Source organism: Protopterus annectens, chromosome 15.part0 (assembly GCF_019279795.1).
Source record: "Protopterus annectens isolate FY-2018-M chromosome 15.part0, PAN1.0, whole genome shotgun sequence".
In the NCBI taxonomy this organism is placed as follows: Eukaryota; Metazoa; Chordata; order Ceratodontiformes; family Protopteridae; genus Protopterus; species Protopterus annectens.
This window is the reverse complement of record NC_056749.1, coordinates 381,926,903-381,945,413: the sequence shown is the minus strand read 5'-3', so window position 1 is coordinate 381,945,413 and position 18,511 is coordinate 381,926,903. Positions and strand designations below refer to the sequence as shown.

Sequence of the window (18,511 nt, the reverse complement as noted above, 5' to 3'; positions counted from 1 at the left end):
TGTAGCTGTCAGAATTAATTTTTTGCATTTGTTTACAGGAAAGTATTTTGTTTGTTACATATTAAACTGGATTATCATCACTAATTAAGAGATTTTAGCCAAGAAGGCAGAATGATTGCCTGGTAAAATGTATGCAACTTCTAAGTGACCAGACATTTTTTTTTTATCACAGACCAACTATGCTGTACAGCCTCTCTAGTGAAATAAAACACTTTCCCCACTTCAGAAATTGAGGACCCTATTTATGTTTTTTGCTGATAGTATTTGTATTAGATAAAAGACAAATAATATATTCCAGCTTACGCAATAGGTTCATAGGTGTTTACTAGCCTAATGATCACAGAGGCCTTTTTAAGCATAGCCATGCATCCCAAATCTCTGACAAGTTCTGATACCCTTGATAAATGTAGTCTCTGGGATACATACCTGTCTCTCCAGCAGGTCCTATTTATATTACAGGCAAGGTTTAAGTCTTTAGAATGGGTAATTCTGTTGCTGTTTGTTTTGTGGATATGTAGGAGGTTCATCAGAGTAGGGCCTGACAATGCCCTGTATGCCAGGCATAAATTTCCTCTCAGAAGCCTGTAGGAGACAGAATACAGGGATAGAGCCTTGAGGCAGTCTGCGTAGAACATTTTACTTACGCCCTTTATTCTTTTAGAGAGGACCCTCTGTAGACATTCCAGTTGTTGAATATGCCTAGTTAGGCAGTAGAATTAGAACTGTTACTTTGTTAGGTCTAAATACATATAAAAACATTTCACGTGATTTATAACACATAACACTGATCGTGTGCTATTTTGTCTTAACCATATTGGTTAAAACTATTTTGTTTAATTTTCAAAACAGATTTTTTGTACTGACAACATCATTTAGTCCAGGTGGAAGATAAACCCTTAAGTTGTTAATCCATTTATATTCCTCATTCTCCATTAATGTAATTATGTCTCCACCTTTATTATAGATATATATATATATATATCTATATATCTATATATATATATATATATCTATATATAGATATATATATATATATATATATATATATATATATATATATATATATATATATATATATATATAACATTCAGAACTGAAAATACAAACTGATGATCCTTTCCATTCCTGTGAAGCAAAATTTTTTTAAAGTTTTAGGGATTTTTCTCCATGTATACCGTAGCCATTTGTGCTGTTTTTTTTTTTTTTAGTAACAGTTGGCTGGTTTGAATCTGAAATCCACAGTGGCTTAGTGGTTAAAATCTCTGCCTCCCAGTTCCAACAGTTGGGATTTATTTCTGCCCTCTCATAACTCTGTGTGTGTCCTTTGTATGCCATGCCACTTGTCTGTCTATACTTACGTCAAACAATCATCTTTCCTACCACCTCCAAAAACACAGACTCGATTAATTGATTAGTCTAAAGGTCCTTGTGGGCTGAACCATGACTGAAAAGTTAATGACAGGAGAGTTTGCCTAGTTAATAAATAAATACAGTATATATATATATATATATATATATATATATATATATATATATATATATATATATATATAGTAACAAACCTTAACAAGACAGACCTACACAAATTGTCCATGTGCTATACCAAAATAGCTAGATTTGCAACCAACTCTAATTTCCGCTCCCATCACTGTCGCTCACTAAAACAATTAGGTTGGCTAGAACTCACTAACTTACTGAACTATAACCAATTGACCATGGCTCATTACTTGCTGTATCACCCAAACAAGATTCCTGATCTCTCAGGCTTACTCAACTTTCACAATTCTGCTTGCCAACTAAGATCCACAAAAAAGCCCTTCTTGAAGTAGCTAAGTGTAGACACAGTGCTGGTGAATCCCTCTATTCCTACACAGTTGCTAAAATCTGGAATTCTCTTCCACCAGATATCAGATTGCAAAACAGTAGTACCATCTTTAAAAACCAATTAAAAGCCCACCTCAATCACATCTGGCAATGTACCTTTACTGACCATGGTTAGCCCTACTACCATCATTCAGATAAATCTTCCTCTGGCACTACTCAAAGGTCAAATATGTAGAAAAACAAAACCTACCATAACGAATTGTATTTTTAAATGTATGTATATAACTGTATATATTACTGCACTTTCGGACTCAAATATGTTATATTTTCTGTTTTACTGCTGTACCTCTATATTGTACACCTCTGTAACTTCTCATTGTACTATGCTATGGTATACTATTGTTTGCGCTATTAATTTGTACTCATGTCTGACTTTTTAAATTTATCATATATGTGGAGCATTTGTATTTTTTATGATTGTCATGTATGTGGAGCTTTTCTCCCTGGGTCTCTGCTGAGACCAACCCGGTAATCAAATATAAAATAAAGATATAAATATATATATATATATATATATATATATATATATATATATATAGTTTACCTTCATAATGTCGCGGATGGTTTGAGTGACAACTATTGGGCCAAAGCACACCTGCATAAATCCATAATGTCGCTTCACAGATGTTCGAATGGCTGAATTGCAAATGCAATTTAGCCCTTCAAATGAACAATATCCTTTCAACATCTGGATTCCGCTAAGTGAGTTTCGACATAGTGCCGCGAACACATTCCGAAATTCGCTTATATGGTTCGATGTTATGCACGATCACACAAACCATCCGCGACATTATGGAGGTAAACCTATAGATATATATATATATATATATATATATATATATATATATATAAAAAAACAGCTTCTACAGTTTGTCTCTCATCTGTGTCTGATTAAGCAGAATGTCCCAGATTTTGTCTCATTATTTTGTCCTGTCTGTTATAAAATTGTTGATTTGCTGTTAAATTCTTGAGGATTACAGTCAGTCAGTAATGTCAGACATTTCAGTTTTATAGTTGTCTTTCAGGTAATGTATGTTGATGCAAAACTTGTTGTTCTATAAACTTTTTAACTAAATTAAAGTAACACTTAAAAATGTCACTGATCTTGGACCATTGCCTATCCATTGTTTTTGGCTTTGTCCCTGATTCCTGAGCAAAGATTATTGACATCCACTATTAGCTCAGCTTCTGGAGTCAGTCTGGGGGAGATGGTGTACAGACCTAACTGATTTGCCAAGGTAACCTTCACTTGTCTCCGCAAGGCTTTCATACATTGGCTAAAACCTTTTCCACCCTCTAGTGCCCTTATAGGTAATGTTTGTCTTCAAAACTTCCAACTTAACAAATCAAAATCTGAATAACATAAAGATATTGCTATTTAATGCCATGAACCTCAGCAAAATATTTCATACCCTACAGTCATTGCTTACACTGGAAAGCATAGATATATGCTTCATCATGCAGGCTTGGTTCAAGACCATGGAGAGCACCCCATCAGTGCAGGGTTGCAACACCTACCATATATTCAGGCCCATTGCACTAGATAATGGCATTAAAGGTAGCAGTGTCTCTATATTCCTAAAATAAAATATCCCCTTCTAGGGTTGTTAAAAAGGATAACAACCTGGAACAAAACCCATTATCACATCTTAGCACCCCTTCATGTTCCCCATTGACGTATACCATTTATCTGACTAGTATGGCATCCCTATGCATTAGGTCAAGTACCATTCTCCTAGGGGACTTCAACTATGCCTCCATCAATTGGAAGACTTTTACGTTGCCTGACAAATTTGCTCAGACATTTCTGGACTTCATAAACACAAAGTCTTGGGACAAGTTAGTCTGCACCCCAACTAGGAGTGACAAAGTCCTGGACTTGATCCTGTCCAGTATGGGACAGCTACCTTACCATTAGTTGTAACTTCCTCTCTCATCAAATTGGACCATAAAGTAGTCACATTCAGCATAAGACTGAAGGTAGAAACATTTTAAATACCCCAATATTTGTAAATTATGCAAAAGCTAATCTTTAAAAACTGCGTGATGACATAGCTAAATTCAGCAACCCCTCCAACCTGATGACCTCGCTGCATTAGCAGAATTCTTTACTGCCACACTCTTATGGACATGTGAATAGTTGTATAGACACATCTGTCCCCCTCTAAAACAAATTCAGTGACAAATTTAAAAATTAACCTCTTTGGCAGAACCCAAATATAAACAAGCTCTACAATAAAAGAAAAAAAAAATCATGGCATGCAATAACTATAACTATAAAAATGTCAGAAACACTCAAAAAAAGGAATCCTTGAAGGTGAAAAGCTGAGGTACCAGGAGCATAAACGTGTGTATTGGCTTCCTGATTTGTTTGTTTTTTTTTAAGACTTTTGTGCGGCGGTGGTTTGGAGTGTCACAAGCACTCCCTGATCAAATTAACCAAAGCTAGACATGAGGTAAAAATGTTCCCGAAGGTAAAAGACAACCATAAAGTCTTCTTTGGCTAAGTTAGAAACCTCAGAAACAACGTGTAGCACTGCACAGAGCTCATAGTAAATGATGAGGACATAACCAGTCCATTAGCAGATAAACTTCACACTAACGTCACCCACTTCTCTCCCTGTAGATTCCCAGCTGACATACACAAACCTTCACCCACACCCTCAAATTTCCCCAAAACAAGGATGCAATGTAATTTCCAAGGACAAGAACATTGCCTTTATGTGGCTAGATAACATACCAGGCTACCTACTGACCAGTCTGACACAGGACTTGTAAAACCCTATTCAATACCAGTCTCAAACAGGCTTTGTGCCGGATTAATGCAGGACAGCACCAATCATTCCCCGCCACAAAAGTGGGATATCAACTGACCCAGATAATTGTAGATGCATGTCAGGCCAGCCTCATCTGTAATGCAATAAAGAGGATCATTATGGAATAAATAAGGATACAGATAACCTAAAAGCATTTATCCCAAGCCAGTTCAGCTTTGTCAAAAGTAGATCCTGCCTGCTTAATCTGGTTGACTTCTTCAAGAAGGTTACTGAAGTAGTGGATGAGAGAAAATCAGTACATACTGCATACATAGACCTCACAAAGACATTCAACACCTTTCCACACTTATTAAATATTTTGATAAACTATCACAGTTAAATGTCATTCCTTGTGTAACTCATCAGATAGCCAACTGACTCATAATCAGAACCTAAGAAATGTATGCCGGCAGCTCTGTTTCTTTTCTTTCTTAAAGGCCTGTCACTAGTGGTGTACCCCAAGGTTCAGTCTTTGGGTCACTCCTCTTTGATATTTACCTATTTGACTCCCTGTTTACAATTCCAGTTCCCTCGTACTCAACTGCTCAGCAGGCATTCCTGCTGACTACGGCACCAGTTCCCTCTTACAGATGGAGCTACTTTACCCAATAACTTTAGCATTCTGGCAACATCACACTTACATAAGGTAATGCAGTTCATTAACACAGAATATTTCTGAATGTCATTATTTTGCTGAAGCACCATAAGGTTTTACATTCAGCAGATCTCATCCCTCAGAATGATATTGGGGGGATCAGGTGGCAGAAAGGCAAAATGGCAGAGGATATGTGCTCTTGCTATGTGTATGTTTTGGAATCTGATCCCAAATGTCTTTCTATACTCACGATTTCTTTCTCAGGCTATCATTGGATGGAAAGAATTGCTCAAAAATGTACCACAGGCCATCTAAGAAACCCTGTTTTTTGGGCCTGGTAACCCCAACCCCTACTTAATTCTTTTATTTCCTCCAAGGTAAGTGCAGTACAGTTTTGGAAACTTAAGTTATATTAAAAGGAAGCAGGAAAAAGCTGATGAGCAAGGCAAAATGTGAGAAAAGGAAGAAAAAAGTAATCTAGCTGGTGTGAGGAACCTGAGATGGGGAAACAGAACATAACTGGGAGATGTGTGTATAGGTGGGAAAACAGTGGTCAGTGGGGAAGTCACCATGTATCCTCTCCCAAGGGTACTGTTTCACTTAAGGAGTACCCTGGACATTAGGAAGTATTATTTCACATACATGGTAGTGGATGAATTAACCATAACGGACTTCCTAAACAGGTGTAAGAATCAAAACTGTGCAGTACTCAAGACAGAAATAAAGTACTTTGAAAAGGGTCAGAGAAAAGGTTAAAAGGGAAGCTGTTATAAAGAAAATATGGTCGATTAGATGGTTGTAAGGGTCAGTGCCTGTCTTTTTATTCTATGTTTATATATATGAATAGCCTTTGAGTTTGAAAAATTGTTTCCAGATTGTGCACTGTTCACCATGACCAAGCAATAATTGCTGTTAATCTCAAAATGTACTGTATGTCCCACCTCTCTTTGCTGTCCAGCCTACTTTCTTTTTTTATCCTTTATATTATTTATTTTATTTTATATTTGATTACTGAGTAGGTCTGGCTGGACAGTCAGGTACCCATTTTCAGCAGAGACCAGGGGAGAAAAGCTCCACATACTGTACATGACAATCATAAAAATACAAAAATACAACATCTCTACATACATGATAAAAATGCAAAAGTCAGAGATGAGTACAAATTAATAGAGCGGAAATTAGAGTAGGTTGCAAATCTAGCTATTTTATTACAGCACACGGACAATTTGTGTAGGTCTGTCTTGTTAAGGTTTGTTAATACAGGGGATGCATAGAGCAATGTAGAGAGAAGGTGAGTTCTGGATATAGTAATTTTGATGTCTTTGGTTAGTTAGGTTTGGTTTTTGCAGCAGTATAGCATTCCAAGTTTTTTATGGACTTTGGATATGGTTTGAGCTATATGTTCATCAAACTTTAGGTTTTGGTCAAGTATTACACCAAGAAGTTAAGCTTGTGATGCTGGGGAGATTTCGGTGTTATTGGCAGAACTGACAGAGAAAAGAGCAGAAGAGTCAATAGTTCTGGTAGGGTGGAAAAGGATAAGTTGTGTCTTTTTTGTGTTAAGTATTAGTTGTGAATTTAGTAACTAGTTTTCAATATTGGAGAAGGCCTCTTTGGTTTTAGTCTGGCGTGTTTGGAGTGTGGGAGCTGAGCAGATCAATGTAGTATCATCTGCATATTGGACTATTGTAGCTTGATGGGTGGCAGCGTGGAGGGTGTAAAGATATTAAATAGTAGGGGTCCCAGAATGGCTCCCTGTGGCACACCTACTGTTACTGGGAAAAGGGGGGAAGAGGGAATTATGCCACTTAACTGCTTGTTGGCAGTTGGATAAATAGTCTTGAAACCAGTGCAAGGAGGGGTTGTTTAAGTTGAATTTGGCTAGGATAGTACGTAGTTTGCTGTGAGATACTGTACTGAATGCTTTGGACAGATCGAGTAAGGTGGTAGACACTAGGTTTCCTTGGTTCCTATATTGATTGACAGTCTTGGTGAAGGATATGAGTGCTGTGGTTGTGCTATGGGATGGGTGAAAGCTGTGTGGGTTTTGGTGAGGTGACTGTAAGTAAATATTTCATCAGCTGAAAATGGATACATTTTTCAAGGATTTTTGATAGGGGGATAAGATTGCTATGGGGCGGTAGTTGGTACATTCGGTTGAGGGAACACCTTTGTGCAAGGGTATTATGTAGGAGATTTTCAAAGGGCTGGAATTGTATGCTTGTTGATAGACTGGTTGATAATTATTGAGATGGGACAAGCTATAGCACTATCGGCAGTTTTGAGGTACTGTGCAGGGAATTTGTCAATTGCCAAGGTGGTGGGTTTCAGTTTAGTGAGGTGCTTGTATATTGTATTGGTAGGAACTGGTTTGAGAGTGAATGGGGGGTATGAGTTTGGGTTGCTGATTGGTTGTGGGAGAGTGCAAGGCTGGCTGTTGCTAGTTAGGTTAAGGATGGAAGAAGTGAAGTAGTTGTTAAATTGGGTAGCTATCTCTATATTATTTCCTCTGATATTGGGGGGAGGGGTAGTGGATTTGCCTGGTTGTAATACTTGGTTGACAGCTGCCCAGAATTTTTGGGGGTAAGTGGTATATTTTACTTGTAGCTCTGTGTAGTGATTTTTTCTTATCTTGCCTTATTGATTTTTTTTTGCTTTATTATGTAGTTCGAGGAAGATCTGCCTGTTGTGATCGGTCTTATTGTGATACCATGTATCCCAAGCTTTATCCCTGAGTTTGAGAAGGGTTCTTGTGCTTTTAGACAGCCATGAGGCTGGGTTGTTTATTATTTGAATTGTTCGTAGGGGGGGCCATCGTATTTAATATGTTTAAAAAGGTGGAATTGAAGTAGTCCACTGCCTTGTCTAGTGTGAGGGTTGTTAGGGGAGCCCAGCTGCAATACCTCAGTGCATTAATGAAATGCTCAGGTATGAAATTTTTTGAATTACAGACTTCACATAGGCTGGTTGTTTTAGTGATTTTGAGGTGTTGTCTTAATATGAATGTGGGTAAATGGTCACTAAGGCCAGTTGATACTGTACCATAATATTGGGCAGTAGATTGGTTGTTTGTAAGGATCCAGTCTAGTATGTATTCCTTGTTTGTATTTTTGTCAATGCGGGTGGGGGTTTGGATAAGTTAAGTATAGGAATACAGGTTGATGTGATTAGAGGGGATAGTTGTGTTGATGGACTTCCAGTCAATGTTAAAGTCCACTAGGAAGAGTGTCTCCTGTGGGAGGTTTGCGGATGTCCAGACTTGAGAGTAGGTATGTTGTCACCTGGGGGTGTGTAAATACCCACTAGGTTTAGTTTCTTCTGTTTATTGATTTGAATTTTGGTGAATAGGGTTTCTGCATTGTTAAATGTCGGGATTTATTTATGTATAAGGTCTACCTTGAGAACAGCCTTGTATAGTATGGCAATGCCTCCACCTTTTTTCATAGTTCTATCAGCCCTGATTATAATAGAACCTGGAGGAAGCATCTCATTGTCCTTAATGTGGGGTTTGAGCCAAGTCTCTTTAATGACTGCAATGTCTGGGTTGTATGCGATGAGTATGGCATGTAGTTCATCAATTTTGTTCGAGAAACTTTGTGTTTAGTCTAAATTTAGTCTAATTTTACCTTTTCCTGCCGAATCATAGTAATGCGTACCACAACAATCTTAAATTCAGTCTTACAACAGAACAAAAACAGCCAGTGACAGTCATCTTATGGAAGACATGACAGGAGAGCTCTTATTGCATCCATAATTAAAAAGGTGGTTTTAGTAGCATTTGGAAAGTTGTATACCACAGACCATATAGGATTGAAAACCTCTGATTTACCTCTATAACTCCAGCACCTGGTTGACTGGTTAAGCCAGAGTTAATTTATAGTTTCTTGTTGGTTCAGTGTTTCACTAGGGGTGCTTGAAAGCATGTGTATTTTTGTAACTTGTGGACATGTCAGAGAAGTTCTTTCAAGACTGTAGCTGTGCAAAAGAGAAGGGCAAGCTAGGTTAAAAGGCAGGCTTGCTTGACTTAAGAATTTTTAGAAGGAATGTGCATTTATGTGTATAAAGGTGGGATTACAGGTGATTTACTGATCTGGAAAATAATTGCAGAAAAAATACGTACTCTTTTCAGACAGGTTGTCTGATAGTTGTAGCTATTGAGACCTTTAAGCTATGCAATAAATTGTTAATTTCTTTAATAACTTTAGTGTTTCTCTCTTTCTATTTGCTGTTGAAATACTTTAGAAAGGTAACAGTATTTTGTTTACAATGACACTTGTGGGTTCATTTAAGGCTGAAAATTAGGAAGCTGAACTGAGGCATTGTAAAGAATTGTGTTCGTTTTTTTTTGTTTCCTTTCTTTTTTCGGAGTGAAAGCAACGACTCACAAGGTTTATCCAATGGATATATAAAACAATCAAATAAATTAGTATGTGTTTAAATTAATAAGGAAGGTGCGTCCAGTAGAATAGTGTGTGTGATTCCCACAGAATAATAACTTCAGAAGAGTAGAAGGGATTAGTCCAGATAAAATAAGTAAATCTAGCAGTTCTAGGATACCCTCTCCAGTGTCCACCCTGAGAGACGAATAGAAGGAAAGAATGCCTTGTGGAAGTTTCAAGTACTTTATTCAGTTACATTTGTCCATCTGCTTACTTAACTGAATAAACTATTTGAAACTTCAACAATGTGTCTTTATTCCTTACACAGGGTAGATATCAGAGAGAGAGTCTACTAGAGCTGCTAAGTAAAGGGACTTTATTTAAACTAATCCTCTATAGTCTTCTCATTAATGATGTTATGCTCTGGGTCACAGATGGGATACAGGACCTACCTCGAGCTTTCTGGATGACCTTTATTTTGTTTCCAGAATAATAAGTTCAGGAGGGCAGGGGTGAGGGTCTATATATTGCAAACAACCCAGGACCCACGGTATACTTAATTTACCAGTATCCCTTTTCCCACCTTGTTCCTACCCTCACTCTGTTCATTTTGTACCACACCATTTTAATTACTCCAAAACAAGTATTTAAAGCCCTGCCCAAAACAAAAATGTTAGCTTCATGGGTCCAAACAGTATACCTTGCTGTTTCTTTATTAGCATAAAGCACATCTTCACTCAAACGTATTCAGTTTTATCATCTCCATAAGACTTAGAGATAAGCTACTGTGATACCAAAAGTGGAGTCCCTGTAGTAAGGATGATTGATGAGCTACTGAGACTTCTGGCAATATTCGAATAAGACTTTACATACTAATATTTGATTAATAATAAGTTAGAAATAATAATAAATAATAGAAACAATCTCTTGGACCACATAATCATAAAAATGTTATGATTAGATAAACTATTACAAAGGTTAGTACTTTGTACATCTACTAGGGTCTTCATGGGACTTCATTAACTCAGATACCAAGAAACATCTCCATGGCAGTGGAGAACAACATTAAGAAACTTAGACGTTGAGGATTTTGATCAATATTCCTTATTCTGTGGTGTGCATATGTCTATAAATCTGTGTTGTTTGTTTGCTAAAACCAGAATTCCTAAGATCCTATCAGAAGTCGGGATATTTCTCACATCACTCCTGAGTCTTTTTCTCTTGTGATCCTTCAGTTCCTTCCTGAGGATTGTGAGGTCCATATTTTTGTCTCATGATAAACAAACCCCATTTCATGTATACTCTGTCTCATTAAATGAGTGTGGCCAAGCAGTTATCTCAAGCTCCACTCCATGCAATGCTAAGAGTGAAGATTTTTTATGGTTGTCCACCCAGGATGGATTCTCCTATCTTTCTACTTAAGCTACACAGATCATGATTCAGCCGAAGCCCTCAGCAGTCAGTGGCATGGTTACCCAGAATTTGTATGCTCTGTAATAATGAGCCAGGCATCAGCCAAACATGACAACTTTATACAGGCAGGAAAAAAAACAGTAAACAAGCAAAACAGACCTTTGGTCAGTTGTAACACTACAAGGCATACACAGAGATCCACAAATGCTTAGGATCTTAAAAGTAATCTTCCCAAATCCAAATCCCAAAGGCCTCCCAGCCACAGTAATAACAATAAGTACCCTGCAACCTCAAAAGTACCAGAACCACACCCACCATAACACATTCAACCTCAACTTACAGTATCTCTGCATCTAAGACTATAAGGCACACCACAACACAATCCAGCATTTTGGTCATAGGAAACTCCATTATGAGGCACACTGATATCCCACTCACTAGGCTGGATAAGGAGGCGGTTACAGTCAGTTGCCTATCTGGGGCTAGAAACCAAAAGATCATGCACTCACTCAGGTCATTGAACCACAAGTAACAATATGATTCAGTCATAGTCCATGTGGGAGTAAATGATGTGAGACATACATACCTGGACTTCATATGTGAAGAGGAATATGATGAAACTCTCAGACTGTATGTCTCAGGCCAGTATGGGCCCAGCATTGAGCAACATTCTACCTTCTCCAGGGATGCCACAGTATTAAAATAGTAAATTATTTTAATAACTGGCTTAGTTTTTGGTTTCAATTAAAGGGGGTATAATATTTGTCAGCATGGGAGGACTTGGTTGACAGATCACAATGCTTCATCTGGAATGGTCTGCACCTCTCTCCTCTAGGCTTTCAAATAGTGGGTAAAACCTTGTCCACCATCATTGTGCCTTTTTAGAAATTGCCACCCTGTTAAACCAATCCAACATAGCTAAACCAACCCAGAATAATCTAAAGATGATAATGTTCAATGTCAGAAGTCTAAACAAAAAATCCCCTCCCTGCAAGCTCTCCTCACCCTGCAGAATGTAGACATCTGGCTAGCTATTGTGACATGATTTAAAGCCACAGAGAGCACACTGGCAATGCAGAGCTACAATGTCTTTCACACATTTAGATCAGCTACTACACATAAAGGACCAAGAGGTGGTGGTGTCTCGATATATATCAAGAAAAAACATACCTCAAGGCTGGTCAAGCAGTAAGATGCACTTGATCTTCTCCACATGCAACTCACCATAAGCAAAGTCACATACCATATCATCGCAAGCTAAAGGCCCCCCTCTATATCCCAGGAAACCCATACTTAAATGAACTCAACCCACTCTCCATTCAACCCAACACCATGCTCATGAGTTACTTCAAATACTTCATTAAAAACTGAGAATCATGCATGACCTCAAACTTGCAGGCACAAAGATTTAAGGAATTTGCCAACACAGATGCCCTGGACAACCATCAGGGGTGCAAACATCCATGATTTATTTCTCATGAACACGGAGGAATGTTGCATCACCACCACCACCCACCACCCCCACCCCCCACTGGTCAGGTCTGACCATAAAGCAGTCTACTTTAGGAATTATTCCAAGACAAATTTCTTACTTTTAAGTGACTGCTTAGCAAAATTTCAAGACTCCCCAAACTCAGGTAACACTGCTGGGTATACGGAGTTGTTCACAAAATCCCTTCACATTCCTGAATACAGCTGCAAAGAGGCAGTGGTATCTGCACCACAGGAAAAACTTTAAAAAAATACAGACATCCTTGGTGGAATCCTAAAATCAGTATGATGTATAACAAAAGGAAGAAAACTATGGCCAAAAATAGGATGTAGAATGCCCAGCAAGGTAAGGGCTCCCTCTTTAAACTAAATAAATGACTCAGGGGACTAATTAAGTCTACCTAAGCCAAAGATGAGGTAAGTGTAGCTTCCCAGGCTCAGGACAACCACGAGGTTTTCTTCAGCTGTGTCAGAAACCTCAAAGGCAATGCACAACAATGTGGCAAACTAATTGTAGATGGAGACACATACACTGAGCTGAAGGCTATAGCAAATCTACTAGCTAATAAATTAATTTCCAGTTTTACCCCTCTTTGTCACCTCAGACATCTCTCAAGAAATTTTCTCAACCATAGTTTCCCAACTATCACTTGGGAAAAGGTCCATAATGCACTCTCCAAAGCCAAAAGCTCTGCATCAATGGGACCTGATAAAATACCAGGATAGCTCCTTAATAGCATGAAACAGGACCTATTGAGCCTACTAGAAACACTATTCAGTTGTAGCCTCCAAACAAGCTTCATGCTATGTGAATGGAGGACTGAAACTGCTGTCCATCTGCAAAAGGATGAGCTATCCATAGACCTGGGAAACTATCAACTCATAATGCAGAGCTAACCTCATACACAAGACCATGGAAAATATAATCAGGATATGATAAATAATGACATAGGAAGCTATCAGACATTGCATCCAACCCAGACTGGTTTAAAAAAGGACAGGTCATGCCAACTCAGCCTCGTTGACCTCTTCAAGAAGGTCACCAGAGCAATGGACAAGGACAAAACAGTGTATACTGGAACTTTATAAAATATTCAAGGCAATACCCCCATTTAGGCACTGTTGACTAGCTCACAAAATTAGTTAAAAGAAAACAGTGTCACCCACTGGATACCCAGCTGATTCAAATACAGGATACAAGACATCAAGTTAGGTTAGTCCACTGCCACAAAAAGGCCAAAATGTAGTAGAGGTCCCCAGTGATCAGTTCTGGTGCTGCTCTTTTTGGCATCTACTACTATGAAGTCAAGGCTAGCATCAAAGGTTTCTGCCTGGCCAAGATCACAGATGGTTGCCAACTAGGTGCTGTCGTATAACACCCCACAGACAGAAATCTCCTCCAGGAAGGCTTGATACAGACTCATAACTGATGCCAGAGTCCCAGTCTAAAATTCAGTGCCAAAAAATGCATAATAGTATCTTTCAGAAAGACAACCGCCCTTGGAAATTAAGGCATTGATAATACACTCTAAGAGTTAACCCTGTGGTTGGAGATTTGGGACCATACATCTCAACTATACAGATTTTCGCAGAATGTCCAGATTTTTGCCTCATATTTTTGGTCCATTTTTCATTAAACAGTGGTTTTTTGGCAAATTAGTGGTAAATCATTAAAGACTAAGCTTAGAAAATAATGACAGATATTTGAGTTTCAGACTTCATATCCTTCAGAAAATTCATCCTAATGCAAAACCTGCTATTCTATTAACTATTCTAATTTTTTTACGAGCAAAATTTAAAAATTGTCCCTATTTTTGGACCTCTGTCCCACCTTTTTTATGGCTTTGTCCAGATTTCCTGCTCTAAGAGGTTGAGAGTTATGTTGGGAACACATGTAAACAGTTACATGGCCTTTGACGGTCATAGGTCTACTGTATTAAGCAAATCATTCTACATTCCACAAGGTGTAAGTGAGCATATGGCATCTAGGTCCAAAGATGTCATGGTTCCATTGTACTCAGCCCTCATTAGACCAGTCATTGAATGCACTGCCCCTTTCAGTATGTACCTGACCAGATGTATGCACAACAGGAGCCCACAGAGGTTCCTCACAAAAGGAATACATGATTCAGAGAACATTTCCTACACGGACCTCCTCAAAGCCTTATCCTTGTACTCAGTTTCCTACAGAGTGCTGAGAGGTGATCTATGCTGGGCTTTTAAAGCAGCCTCTGATCCAGCCCTTATGACAAAACAAATAGCATCATAAACAACTCATCTAGTGATCTAAAGCTCATCTGCAACACAAATAAGATGTGTTGGAGGGACAGGCATGTGTGTCAGAGACTATCCCTTCTCATGACCAGGCATCCCATCTATGTGAAGCACAATTCCTCTCTACACCTAGTCAAGCACAATTTGAATCAGTGGATGAGAAATAATAAATTTACTCCTGGACTGCCACTTATTTCCCTATTAGAAAGAAAAACTTGTAAATGCTTGACCACTCATACCCAATCTATACCCCCTGTAAGGTGAGTGGTACCATAACCTGTCAAATGCAGTTGGGAAGCATGTCTAGCCTTAAAAAGGCCATTAAGGGTCATTAGCCTAGTAATCACCTATGAACCTATGAAAATTGATATAAGATGGCTGCTTGTTTTTTTTTTCCATTAACAAAACTAGCACAATAAGCTCTACCTTTCATTTTCAGACTTTACAGGCACTCTCCTGATCTCTGACAGAGCTTATGAGAAGCTCATAGCCATGACTTCAGAAACGAGCTATATAATTTGTGGGTTGAATCTATGCATATCTAGCCTAGTTTTAAGTTATCTGAATGTGCTGGGCTCAAAAATTCATCATATACTGCCTTAAAGAAAACTCTTGCAGATCTAACCCTTAAGAAACCAATTTTGAACACTAGACTTTCTCAGAATAGCACATTGTAAAACTTCTCCATCAAGATAAGGTCATCATTGATATTGCCCATGCACAACTTGAGTGTCATCATATATTTAATGGGCTCATGGATTCATGACAGGCTGAGCCATTGTACTGAGAACACACTCATCCTTATATTGTCTGATCTGACAGCTAGGCAGCAAGATTTCATTTTTGTTTTAATTTTGTTGGATCTCTATGCAGCATTTTTTAAATGTGTTAACTGAGGATGACTACTATAAATGTGGCCCTCTGGGGCAATGGAGGAGTCTCACTGGTTAACACTATTTGATATCATTAGCTATGGCATGTTGAGTGGACAGTTAGAAGCTTTTGGTGGTTTGTTCTCCATGGTCCTATGGTTTTAGAGCTGTTAGCTTCTTATGCCTCAGACTGTTCCCTGCAGGCAGTATCCATTTTACATTCTTTACCTTGTATCCTCTTGAAAAAGGAGTACCAGAGCTCCAATGTGGGTGACTTGATTTTCATGGTGTTCATGTTTCTATGGTCTGTTTACAGGAAATGCTCACCATTCTATTATTATGGTAATACCAATATATACCTCTCCTTCCATCATAATAAAGAAGCCAAAAGAGCATTCACATGCTGACACCATGAAAGACATTTACTAGTGGCTAATTAGTAAATGATTGAAGCTTAACCCTTCCAAAACTGAGACCATGCCAGGTCATGTTACCTTGAGAGACTCGCCTCACTGTTGCACTAAGAGGCATTAAAATGGATCTGGGACGTTTACTTGAATGAGCAATTGTCCAAATCCATAATGACTGAACACACTTTAACGAAAGTGCTTTTATCAAAAAAGCACTTTCGTTAAAGCGTGTTACTAAAAAAAAAAAAAAAACACTGCATTAACCCCCCTGCACCCCCACCCCCCTACTTTAATATTCTCCCTCTGAGACTGCACTACAGTGGAGAAAAGGGAATTTTCCGTTACCCGCACAGTAGTATGGCCTCGGCAACAGCTTCTTCGGTGAAAAGCACTTTCGCGTAAGTATGCCGAGCCGTTTGGGTTTCGGATGTTTGCTCATTTGAGGGCCTCTTGTCCTCCATAGGTATCATGCACTGCCTTCTTGGGGGTGCTGGTGATTCCTTAGGTTCAGCTGAAGATTGCTGATTTCCACTCCTTTGCGTTCTTTGCTCTTATTACCAAAGTTGCTGCAGGAACATTCCACATTTGCTTGCGTCACAGATCCCTAAAGATGTATCTATTCAAGTTGGCGTTCAGTGGCATTAGAGTTGATTGCTCATTTTCTTATAATCCCATTGGCTTCACATTTTGTGTTATTTATTCCAGTTCTACTTTTAATTTGTGAGGTTCATTATGTATGGAAAAAGAGGTGGTTTCACTCATTGTCTGATTCATGATGTCTTTTTCTTTCTTTCTTTCCTTTTATAATTTAAACAGGATATCATTGTTACACATGTGTTATTATATGTTTCATTTGTTTTTTGTTTTGTTTTTTTTGTAAATGGTGACTTGCTGATAAAACAGCTGGATAAAGTTGCAGTTTATATTACCCTTCCCTTGATGTCATGGCATTAACCCTATCACATCCAACATCATTAACTGTACAAAACTGCCACACACTGGTTACCTGTCTGTCTCGGGGGGGGGGGTGCCAGTAGTGTCCAAAAGTGTTGTGTACTTCTTCTGTTAACCCTACCACATCCCACATCATTACCTGTCCAAAACCACCACACACTGGTTACTTATCAATCTCAGGGAGGTGCCAGTAGTGTCCCACACTGCTCTGTACACTGCTCTGTACTTCTTCTGTTGACCCTACCACATCCCACATCATTACCTGTCCACAACCAGCACACAGTGGTTACCTGTCTCTCTCAAGGAGGTGCCAGTAGTGTCCCACACTGCTATATACTTCTTGAACTGTTTCTCTGAGTTATAGAAATGGAAACTGGATGTGTCTGTGCAGATATGTTGATCATTGCATAGTGGAAAACATTATTACTTTTGAGATGTTTTAGGTACTCAATATGGTTCACAAGAAATACTCAGCTGCTGCAGCAATTATGACTTCACTTTTAATCATACAACCATAAAAGTGATGCTGCTGTGAAAGATCTTGGAATAACAGTAGACAAAAGTTTGTGTGCACTTACCAGAGTCAAGAAAAAATATTCTGTAACCTATCAGATTCTGAAAGACATATCTAGTCACTCCAGAGATATCACTGTACCAAGTCATTTTATGTCACTTTTACTTACTTATAAACATACACACGTGTGTGTGTGTGTGTGTGTGTGTGTGTGTGTGTGTGTGTGTGTGTGTGTGTAGACACACACAGATGTACACACTCCTGTGTATATGAGTGTGCATACATACACACATATATATATATATATATATATATATATATATATATATATATATATGTGTGTGTGTGTGTGTGTGTGTGTGGGTGTATCTAATCTCTCTCTCTCTCTCTCTCTCTCTATATATATATATATATATATATACATATATATATATAGTGTGTGTGCATATATAGATATATGTATAGAAGACATTCAGTTTATTGGATGTAAATCTGATTTGCAAGAATTTTTGCTATCACAACCAATCAAGTGTTTTTTCTGTAATGTATCAACGTGACTAGTTTTAAGGTACTTGCAGAATTTGTACTTGGAAGTCTGTTTTGGTTAGGTATATAGGCATGAAAAGAAGGGTGAGGTGGTTTCTAGCCCCTCCAATATATATGTGTTATTTTATATTTTTGTGTGTAGGTTTCTCTGTGTAACTTGTGAAGGCTGGTTCTGTGCATGAATGAGAGCACTTTATAAGCTGTGTTTTCAATCTCTTATCTCAGTCAACATGGTTAAGACAGGTTGCACACTAGCTGACTTGACATACAAATATATAGACAGACAGACAGACACAGATAAATGGTGGATGATTAAAGCAGCTGAGACCACCAGTCTTGCAATGTATTATGTACAACTGAAAT

General features: G+C 38.3%; 1 protein-coding gene across 1 annotated transcript in view; it reads left to right on the top strand.

Moving 5' to 3' along the window:
• The window catches only part of LOC122789698 (glycine receptor subunit alpha-4-like), a 2,027,820-nt gene that overhangs the window by 1,602,620 nt on the left and 406,689 nt on the right, over window positions 1-18,511 (top strand). The window lies entirely within an intron of this gene.